This window comes from Cupressus sempervirens, chromosome 4 (genome assembly GCF_028749045.1).
Source record: "Cupressus sempervirens isolate cs-2001-9-10 chromosome 4, ASM2874904v1, whole genome shotgun sequence".
In the NCBI taxonomy this organism is placed as follows: Eukaryota; Viridiplantae; Streptophyta; class Pinopsida; order Cupressales; family Cupressaceae; genus Cupressus; species Cupressus sempervirens.
The window spans coordinates 397,922,790-397,932,644 of NC_143121.1; the positions used below are offsets into that span (position 1 = coordinate 397,922,790).

The window sequence follows — 9,855 nt, forward strand, 5'->3', positions numbered from 1 at the left end:
ATTTAGCAGCATTCTCAACAGATGCTTTTGGGTGTTCTCTCATGAACAGTGACATAGCATTGAGCTTTCCTTCCCTGCTCTCCCTCTGCAACGCATAAGAATAATATACTTTTCTTTCCAACCTTTTTTAAATGATAAAATTTGTTCAGCATTAAAATGTACAATTTAGTTGTTGTTTATTACTTCAATTTTATGAAATTATTTGCATCAATGTCTTCCATCATAGTTTATGATATATTATCTGAATATAAAATGAAAACTTGAACTGATTATATCTTTTGACTAGTATTTTATGCATATTAAGGTGTAATCTAGATGTTAATAGAAAAAGATTTCAAGCATCAATTTTTTTTAATAAATACAATGAAAATTTAATGTTTCTAATATATAACTTAATTGTCCTAAACTATTGAATACCTCATTGCTCTAAAGATCATTCAAAAGCCGCCCACAAAGACTTGTGAGTTGCAAAAGACTATTGTACTCATGATGATGGATGGTTTCCTTTGAAATTTCAGGCCCTAAAAGACACATTGATCCAAAAATCATGGGTTCAACACCAAATGATATTTCTCCATTTTTTATGTATTCCTGCATTGATGGTTTATCTCCGGTCTTAGTCCATTCAGCCTCCTTCATCATTGACCTTGCTAACATGTACCACTATATAGAATAATACATTAATTTTTTAGGGTCATTCTAATGGGATGTTTAATTTATTTAATAATTAAAAAGGTACTTTATACAGATTCTTCTGAAATACAAAATTTTAGTTTATGCTAAAACTTATACGCACACTCTTTCTTAGATAGGTGTTGGTATCCCAGTTTTGATAAGCCCAAGCATCTTGGGCGAGACTATTGGCAGTATTGTATAATGTTGAGAACAAAACTTTTACATTCTCTGAACAACTGCAAATCTCTGTTGGATCCCATCTGCAATAGAAATATAGTAGAAGCAATTAATTAGTGACTCCTTTCTACATATGAAGATTAGGATATCTAATGTTAAATTAATTTATTTGAAATATAAACTTTCAACTTTCAAAAAAATGATTATTAATACTTGAAATAAATGATTATTAATAAGTCCTAGTAGTTTAGAAACTAGAATCAATTTCCTAAAGATTCTTTTCTCTCAACATTTTGATATAAATCTAATAACAAGCAGAAAATTACGCATCAAGTTGACATAACCCCAATTTTCTAATTTTTTATTGCCACTTAAGAAGATAGTTTGGTTGACCATGATCCTGCACATACCTTCTATGTATTTCTAAATTCTAGTAGTCCATTATTATTTGAAACTGAAACTGCCATGATGACTAAACTTAAATATCAACCATAATTGCTACCCATGCCTGACAAAACAGTGAAAGGCAATCAATGTAAAAGTTAACTATAAACAGACCTGGAGATACATCATATCCATTCCATCGTAGGATTCTAAAACTGAGAGAACTATTGATTATGTCCAATGTTGGTGATATTCCCTAGATTATTTCGTTCTCTATCCAGGATCTATCCATTATAAATATATTGATGTTAGAAAAAGTTCAAAGCTAAGTATAAAACTATAAAATCCAATCATAATAAGAAACTGAACCATGAATTACCTATAGACATTATCTACTACATGTCTTATCTCGCATTCAAAATGTCTTGCTATACCTAACCTCTCCAATCTATCCACCATTGAAAGACTAGCCATCCACTTTATAGGATAAAAACTAGGCACTGCAACAACATAATCATGTATGTTTAATGTCAATGACCATAAAATTGAACCAAATCATACGCACAAAATTTTAAGAAACAAACCTCCATTTTCTAAATTTCCTAGCATCGACTTTAAATACGCAAGGCAACTAGATCTTCTAGTATGCATTAGAGCACAAGCAGTTGCAGAGGGAGAATGAAAGAGTGATTCATCTTTTCTCTCATGTCTAAACACTTTATTCCAATCAACAATGTTCTGAATACCCTCAATGGTGAAAACCAAGGATGGTTTATACTTATCCAGATGATCTATTCTTATGCTGCAATAGTGAAAGAAATGCTCAACTATAAGAAAAATCAAAACATTTATTGGAAGTCAAAATTATTGAATTGCATAACCAATTGAAAAAAAAATACCTTTTAAGGGTTTCTTGTCGCTTCATGAGCATCAATTCTATAAGAGGTGAATCATACGGAAGGTCTAAGCATAGGTCTCTTGTGTCCTCTAGCATTGCTGCAAAGATCAGGTCAAATCCAATGGGACTGTACCAATCCTCATTGGCTATTTGTCCAATGTTTTCTTTTAAAAACCTCAAACCTATACAAGAATAAAAAGAGATCTAAAATCTTATAAATGTATATCTTATAATCTTAATATGGACATGTCAATAAATATTCTTTTAAAAATAAAATGAAAAGAAAATTTTAACAAATGGACTTATGTTTCAAATTAATTCTTACCCATGTTCACATTTTCCATACCAAGATTCCATCTTTTAAGGGCAATAATACATGCCAACGTGTGAGAAAGATTGTCTTTAACATAAGGCAAGTTTGGTAATCCCCAAGATCCATTAGACAATTGATTGTCTATTATCTATACAAGACATTGTGGGAATTGTGGGAATTGCGAGTTCTCCAAATTGGGGACCCTAGCTACCCAAGCCATATGATAAGGTGAAACATATGCATGTCCCCTTTCAATGTCTCAAAATAAAACTCTTATCCTCATAATGTCTACATCTCTACAATCAAAAGTAGAGGTGGATTGTTTTCTATTCTTATGGACAACCTACCAAATTAACCAAAAGCACAAATATTAAATCCAACATAGATATAAAAATATTCTTATGAAATACATATAAAAATGAAAAATAAATTTATGTACAGATCTACTATTATTGTTTCAGGAATGAATATGGTCACTGGTAAATATCTAGTATACTTGTATTCTAATCATTGTGAAAATCAAATCTACTCCAGATTCCATGACATTAGAAACAAATAATAATAAAACAAAAGTACGTGAAACTAGATATTTATATATTTACGTTGGAAGAATCTATTTCAAGGAGTGTACTTGCATTTGACGACTTCACAACCTGATATGATCTTTTACAATAAGAAACATAAGCCATAGAAGATCCTGTGAATAAATGATAATAAAGTATTAGTAAAGAACTAAAATATCAGCAAAAAATTAATTCTTACTTTTGGGTGTAGGAAAAATTATTTGTAAACTGTCCCCTACTGTTATCAATGGAAATCTGGAAAGAAAAATAACTTCATTTGCTGGTCTAAAACAAAATACTGATTTTGCATTGTCCATTAGAGGAAAATGCTGATCTGAAACAAAAAACACAAAATGCTCATCTGATTTTACCTGCAAATTTGGTGGAAAGATTATATTTTGAATTTCTCAATCGCCACTTAGGAAAATTCGTAAAGTTTGCAGCAATATTTGGTTGACGGGTAGTTGCAAAGTTTGCAGCAAAAATTGGGATGGCAAAAAGATTAAGAGATCCCATTTTGCGGACTGAATGAATGACAATAATCTGATTTTCTCATGTTAATTGATGTTCAATATAGTGATGAATGTTTATAAAAGACAAAGATGAAATATTTAGGGAAACTCAAATGTTTTGCATCTGATTATAGTCCAGGCAACAATAATTTACCTGAGAATTCGTGAAGAACAATGTTCTTGCCTTTTATTTAGGCGTTCATAAACAAAAGCAAAGGCAGTAGACAAGATTTTATAATCCACCTATAATCCACCTATAATAACGAATTACAAAGGCAAGAAAATCTTAATGTAGTAGCCTGTAAAGTTTCTAATCCACCTATCTTCATTATATTACTATTTACGAATTGCAAAGGCAAGAAAATCTTGATGTAGTAGCCTGTAAAGTTTATAATCCACCTATCTTCATTATATTGCTATTTATTTTTATCCTGACCTTTTCTTATATTTACAGTGTACGATTGGTAATACAATTACTATTTTATATAGATTCTATATATAGAGTAGAGACAAAAAGTTACTGTTAAACTTTGTCAATATGGAATATGTTAAGGCTTTTTGTTTTATTTGTCCTATATAGATTCTGTATATAAATAGGAGAGAGAAACGTAGTCGATAGGGCTAACTTTGTCAACATGTGGAATATTGTAAGGCTTTTGCTCTTGTTTTAAATGTTAAATGGACATTTAACTACTTAAAATTAAGATTTGAAGATGTGACTCATGTAATGCCCTACCAAGGGATCCAAAGAATTAACCTAGAATTCCACTAAGTTTGGTAGCATTTTTTTTTTTAAACATGAAAGTAAATACCACATATAAGTTATGCATAATAACGGAAGCAATAGAAAAATTCATTTGAAAGTAAACATAACATACATAATAGATTCCATTCTTTAAAATTTCTTAACGTTGAATTGCATCCAAATTAACTAACATACATGAATCCATCTAGTACAACAACCACATGAAATAATAATGATAACTCCAATGTTTATACATTACATTTCAAATGCTCAATCATCCACTGTACATGTCACAGGGTATGACAAGCTCAAAAGAATATACATATGTAGAATAAGGTACATCATCCTATTCTAATCCATGATACATCAAAGTAACAATAATCACATGATACAACATCATAGAGGATCAAACATAATAAACTAAGTGCACGGTTTTGCCCAACCGTTAATAGCATCATTAGACCATCGTGGATCCGAGCCATCCCTCCATGCATAACATTCCAAATCACCAAAGAGATCATCGGTATTAACATAGTAGGAATGTCACTCCTAACATATACAACATCATATGTAGAAAGTAATCTAACATGCAAATATAAGCATAAGATAACATCATCTAACATATGCTAATCATCAATGAAAGGATACATATTCACCATCACGAAGGATGCATCAGCCACGATGTCTCAATGAATCTCAAATGATAAGAGTGAAAAATACACTACCACCCGACCGCGTGGTACCTAAGTGGTCCACTCCCACCGTGCTAAGGAGATAATCTCAACTCCCAAACAAACTATCCAAAATTACATAGCATAAATCTCTACAAGTCCAGGAATCCTAAAAGTATATTAACTCAAAGGTTCTAGATACAAAATCCGACATCTAATCCTAGAGGCACACAATGACATGTAGGAACCTACTATGCAAGTGGAAAAGTGTCATCGCATTTATCATGTACAAGTTACCCTTGCAGTTAGCTAAACTCCACGGGTCCATACTGATTTCATGTGGCTACTAGTATCCTCTCATACTGAAGAGGCATACTACAGAATGCAAGGTCGCAACCATGCGTTCTCACTACTCCCATCCTAGCCTGTACAAGCACTCAAGGCATGGGCGAGAATAAAACACTTATCTTTTTAGGTTCATTCAATTAGTATTAGGTGTGAATGTTGTCACTTATTAATTCAACTTACAATGAGTTACCCTGGCAACCTCTTAGGGCCCCAGCTCCCATTGCAAGCCACTTCCTGACACTACATGCAGATATCCTACCCTAAGCTCATGGAATCACAAATCTCAAAATCACAAAAGATAATCCATAATAAAATCATCAAATATGCATAAAAGCATCAAATCTCCATGAGCAAACATCCATAGAAAATCATGACCACAACAGCTCTCAATTGGCAACTGAAGTATCACTGATAATCAAAAGTATCCAATGGTTCTCAATAACCAAAATATATCTCAATCATACTGATCGAAGACTCCAAAAAAAGTTGAGGCAAGCATGTCACAACATGACATCATCAAGAATAAATCCACATTACATTCCTATCATGGCGACTAGAAAATAACCAAGGATAATTGATCGATGAACAAAAATGGTTAAGTCAAGTGTCTCATACATAAGAATCTCAACTATAACAATCAGTAATTACAACTAATACATAGAGAATTCCATCACATAACCATGGTTGGGTTTATAAAGATCAAGATTAAAACATCATCATGATATCACAATCACATAACCCCCAAGCCTCTGGTAGATGTCCTATAACTAGTCAACACTAGTCAACCCAAAAACTCAAAACAATAGCATAAAGAATACACAATGCAAACACATGTTTTGGTTTTGCTAAATTTACAAACTTGAATTTACATGTAAAGATCTTTGTTTATGTTTCCAAGTTTAGAGAATGAATTGGAGGAACATTTTGTATGTTTGGATGAATAAAAGTTTTTTCTTAAATTCCATCTTCCAGTTATAAACTTTGTTTAAAAAAGTCCCCCACCATACTAACAATTAAATTTCATATACTTTATAAAACAATTAATTAAATCTTAAAAATTAAACAAGAGTTCACCATTATAAAAGAAATCAACCTTTGGTATAAATCATTTATCAGTTATATAATTATAATTCAAATTATTATTAACATATACATACATACATACATACATACATACATACATACATACATACATACATACATTATTATTACATTTTACAAGAATAGGCCACATCAAGAATGAGATTGATGACTTCTCTCACCTCCATTGAGGGTTTGAAGGAGAAACTAAATTTTTCCTTGAATAAGAAAAAAGAAATTGGTGCATGATTGAGAGCTCATTGATCATCTAGAAGAACAAAGTGGTTTAGATGAATTTGAAGAAGCCATTATAGACCTCATGGAAGATAATGAGAAGATGATCAAAACTCTTACATTTGTGAAGAAGGAATAAGAAGATACTTCAACAAGAATGAGTCAAAAATAGGATGAAAATGGTTATCTTATCATGGCCAAGGATGAAGAAGAGAAGGCACTAAGTGTTGTTGACATTAAGTCAGTATTGCCATTAGTGACAACACTTATCCATATCAGTATAGCTACCGAGCTCAACACTTAATTCTCTACTCTCACTGAGCATTCTAGTATTAACCAAGCTTTGAAGAGTTCAACAATTTACATTGAGCAGATAGTGGCTACCAAGTGAATACAGGCAATATGAAGATCAAAAGTGTCTACCAAGCTTCACAATGTCCATCGAGCAGCAAGCTTGTGTCATGCAAATTTTGTGTAAACTGAGCATTGGGAGAATTAGTGTTTACTGAGTGAAGCAATGTAAACTGAGTATCTACTGAGTGACACTACATCTACTGAGTCACTAGTGGTCACCGAGTTCAAAACTACATCGGGTGATTAGTATGGACTGAGCCTTCACTTCTACCAAGTGCATGATGATGCCAAGTAATGCAGTGAACGTCATGTATCAGAAGGTCACCAAGTCAATTTAGTGAACCCGAGTTATTTAAAATTGGGCCGACTTTGTAATTTATTTGTTCACTTATGTTTTGGCTGATCTTACAGATTTATAAATTTGAAAAGTATATATGTAAGGTTTATTGTAAGATATCACATGTATGAAGAGATAGCAAAGTAATGAGAAGTATAAGCGAAAGATTATCAATAGTAGTTCAAGAAAGACAACAAGGTTAATACAAAGGCAAAACAGTTATATCTATCACAAGAGGTGATCAGTGCAAAAAAGATGTTATTAGAAATCAGTTGTAAGAAGATCCACTACTTCATCTTAATAGGTGAGTCAGTTTTCTAAATCCTCCAACAAGGTAGACTTAACAATCTTTTTACAAATCTCTTAACCAAGTGCATACTTCATTGTATGTTTGCAAATCCTCTAACAAAGTGGACCTAGTAGTCCTTTGTGCTCCTAATAGGGCATATCATTAGAAGTGGTCAATGTAAGCCTTAACTAGCCAAATTTATGCTGTAGTATTGAAGTTTTGTGGGTATCATCCCCACCCCAGTTTTACTTTCTATTTGGAAGGTTTCTAGGTCACCAAAATATTGTGTTCTTTTCAGTGATGAATGTTTTAACTTTCAGTATTAATGCATATAGTAGCATAGATTGGTTTGTGACTAATTCAAAAGAAGAATTTAAGGTTACTGATTCACCCCTCCCCTCTCAATAACCTATTATATATTGAATATTTCCAAAAAAGTGCAACCCTAGAGGAAAAAAAAACTAGTAGAGGAGTCAATGAAGAGTAAAGATCAACAAATAGACTAAATGGAGGAGGAGAATCACGACATAAGACATGAAATAAGTTTCTTACATCAACATGATCATGATTACAAAGAGAATATTGAACAATTGACTAAAGAGAACAAGAAACTGGCATAACAAGTTTACAAATTGGTTGAAGAGATCAAAAGTACAATTGAGTGAATATAAAAATGAAGAAGTTTAATGAAATATCTGAGAAGATATGTGAAAAAATAAAGGTCCAAAGAAATTCAAAGATTACAATTGATCGATATGATATGAAGGCAAAAAAATATTGAAAAGGGTGAGTCTTGTAGAACACTAGACATAGACTTCATAAAGAAAGGAAGGGCATCACCTAAAGGTATAAAACCCAAGAAATGTACATGTTATTGTAATGGTAAAGGACATATATAAAATTAATTTTGATGAAAATAGGCATCACTTGGTATCAAATGTACCTTTCATTGATATTATCACAACTATCATCAGTATGGGCATATAACTCAATAGTGAAAATCTCATTTCATTGAGAAATGGATTGATGGATACTATTTCTATTGTAACAAAAATGAACACAAGGATAAATATTGTAGATACAAGGAGATATCAAGCCTGTCATCTTGAAACTTAATAGGTCCCATTAGGAGGGACATGTTCACCAGACAAGTATGCACAAGTTGTGGAAACCATGGACACCCTGTAGCACATTTTATGTCAAGGATGAGCTAGAGAAACAATTGGACACATTGGAGAGTTATAAGTATGACTTGTTACAGCTACCAATATTTTGCACATTTTGAAAAATACTTTAGATTAAGAAACAAGTTTAAGGAGGAAGCGACAAGGAACTTCTACTAAATTTGGACCAAGAAAACCAATGAGGTAGAAGAGGTCATACCTTTTGAGGTTGTGTGCTCATGGTCAATGGTGATACATATAAGGTGAACTAGGAAATTAGGTATTAATGGGTTTCATGAATAAGTAAAATCTTACACCGTTCCTAGTATGCAAACTGGTAAATTAGTTGTTGCTATAAATTTTTTGATAAAGTGTTCCTTACAATGGAAAATTTAGTATGCATATGGTAAGAACACATGAATTCAACATGATAATAATCATTTCTCTATGGGTCATAAACACTAATTACATGGGTTAAATGATAGTAAACACTCTTATTACAATTGCAATCTTAACATTACCATAACATTACTTTTTGCACTATAAATAGGTAATCAATAATCTATTTACCACTTTGTAAACTTGACTATATAATTATTTTATAATTTACATAACCCTAGAATTTTGAGTAAAAACTTTTTGCATGTATTGTGGTATAATTTGAGAAATAGTAAAAGGAAATTGAAGTCATGTATTTTTGAGAGTATAAAAACAAGTTGATAATCAATTGCCAGTGATATTTTAGAAAAAAATGGCTCACTAATTTATTAAAGTCGTGTTCTACATAAGTATGCACAATTTGTGGAAACCATGGATATCTTGTAGCATATTCTAAGTCAAGGATGAGCCAGAGAAACAATCAGATAGCTTTAAGAATTATAACTATGGACTGTTACAACTACAAAAAAAATTGTACGTATTGAAAAATACTATAGATTAAGAAACAAGTTCAATGATTAATAGCTTAATAGTAAAGGAAGGGAAATATATTACACAAGGAGGAAGCTAAAAGGGACTTCTACAAAACTTGGACAAATAAAATTGATGAGGCAGAAGAGGTCAAACATTTTGAGGTTGTGAGTTCATGGTCAATGGTGAGACCTCTAAGGTAA

The 9,855-nt window shown here is 31.9% G+C and overlaps 1 pseudogene across 1 annotated transcript; it reads right to left on the reverse strand.

Annotated features, from left to right (window-relative positions):
• Positions 1–749: 749 nt before the first annotated feature.
• On the reverse strand, positions 750–3,967 carry LOC149561720 (ent-kaurene synthase-like 1; annotated as a pseudogene). Its single transcript, XR_016363850.1, has 8 exons — positions 3,382–3,967; positions 3,050–3,144; positions 2,460–2,790; positions 2,136–2,316; positions 1,821–2,038; positions 1,616–1,736; positions 1,411–1,520; positions 750–935 (listed from the first exon to the last, which is right to left on the reverse strand). The product of XR_016363850.1 is annotated as an ent-kaurene synthase-like 1 (transcript).
• Positions 3,968–9,855: the final 5,888 nt, after the last annotated feature.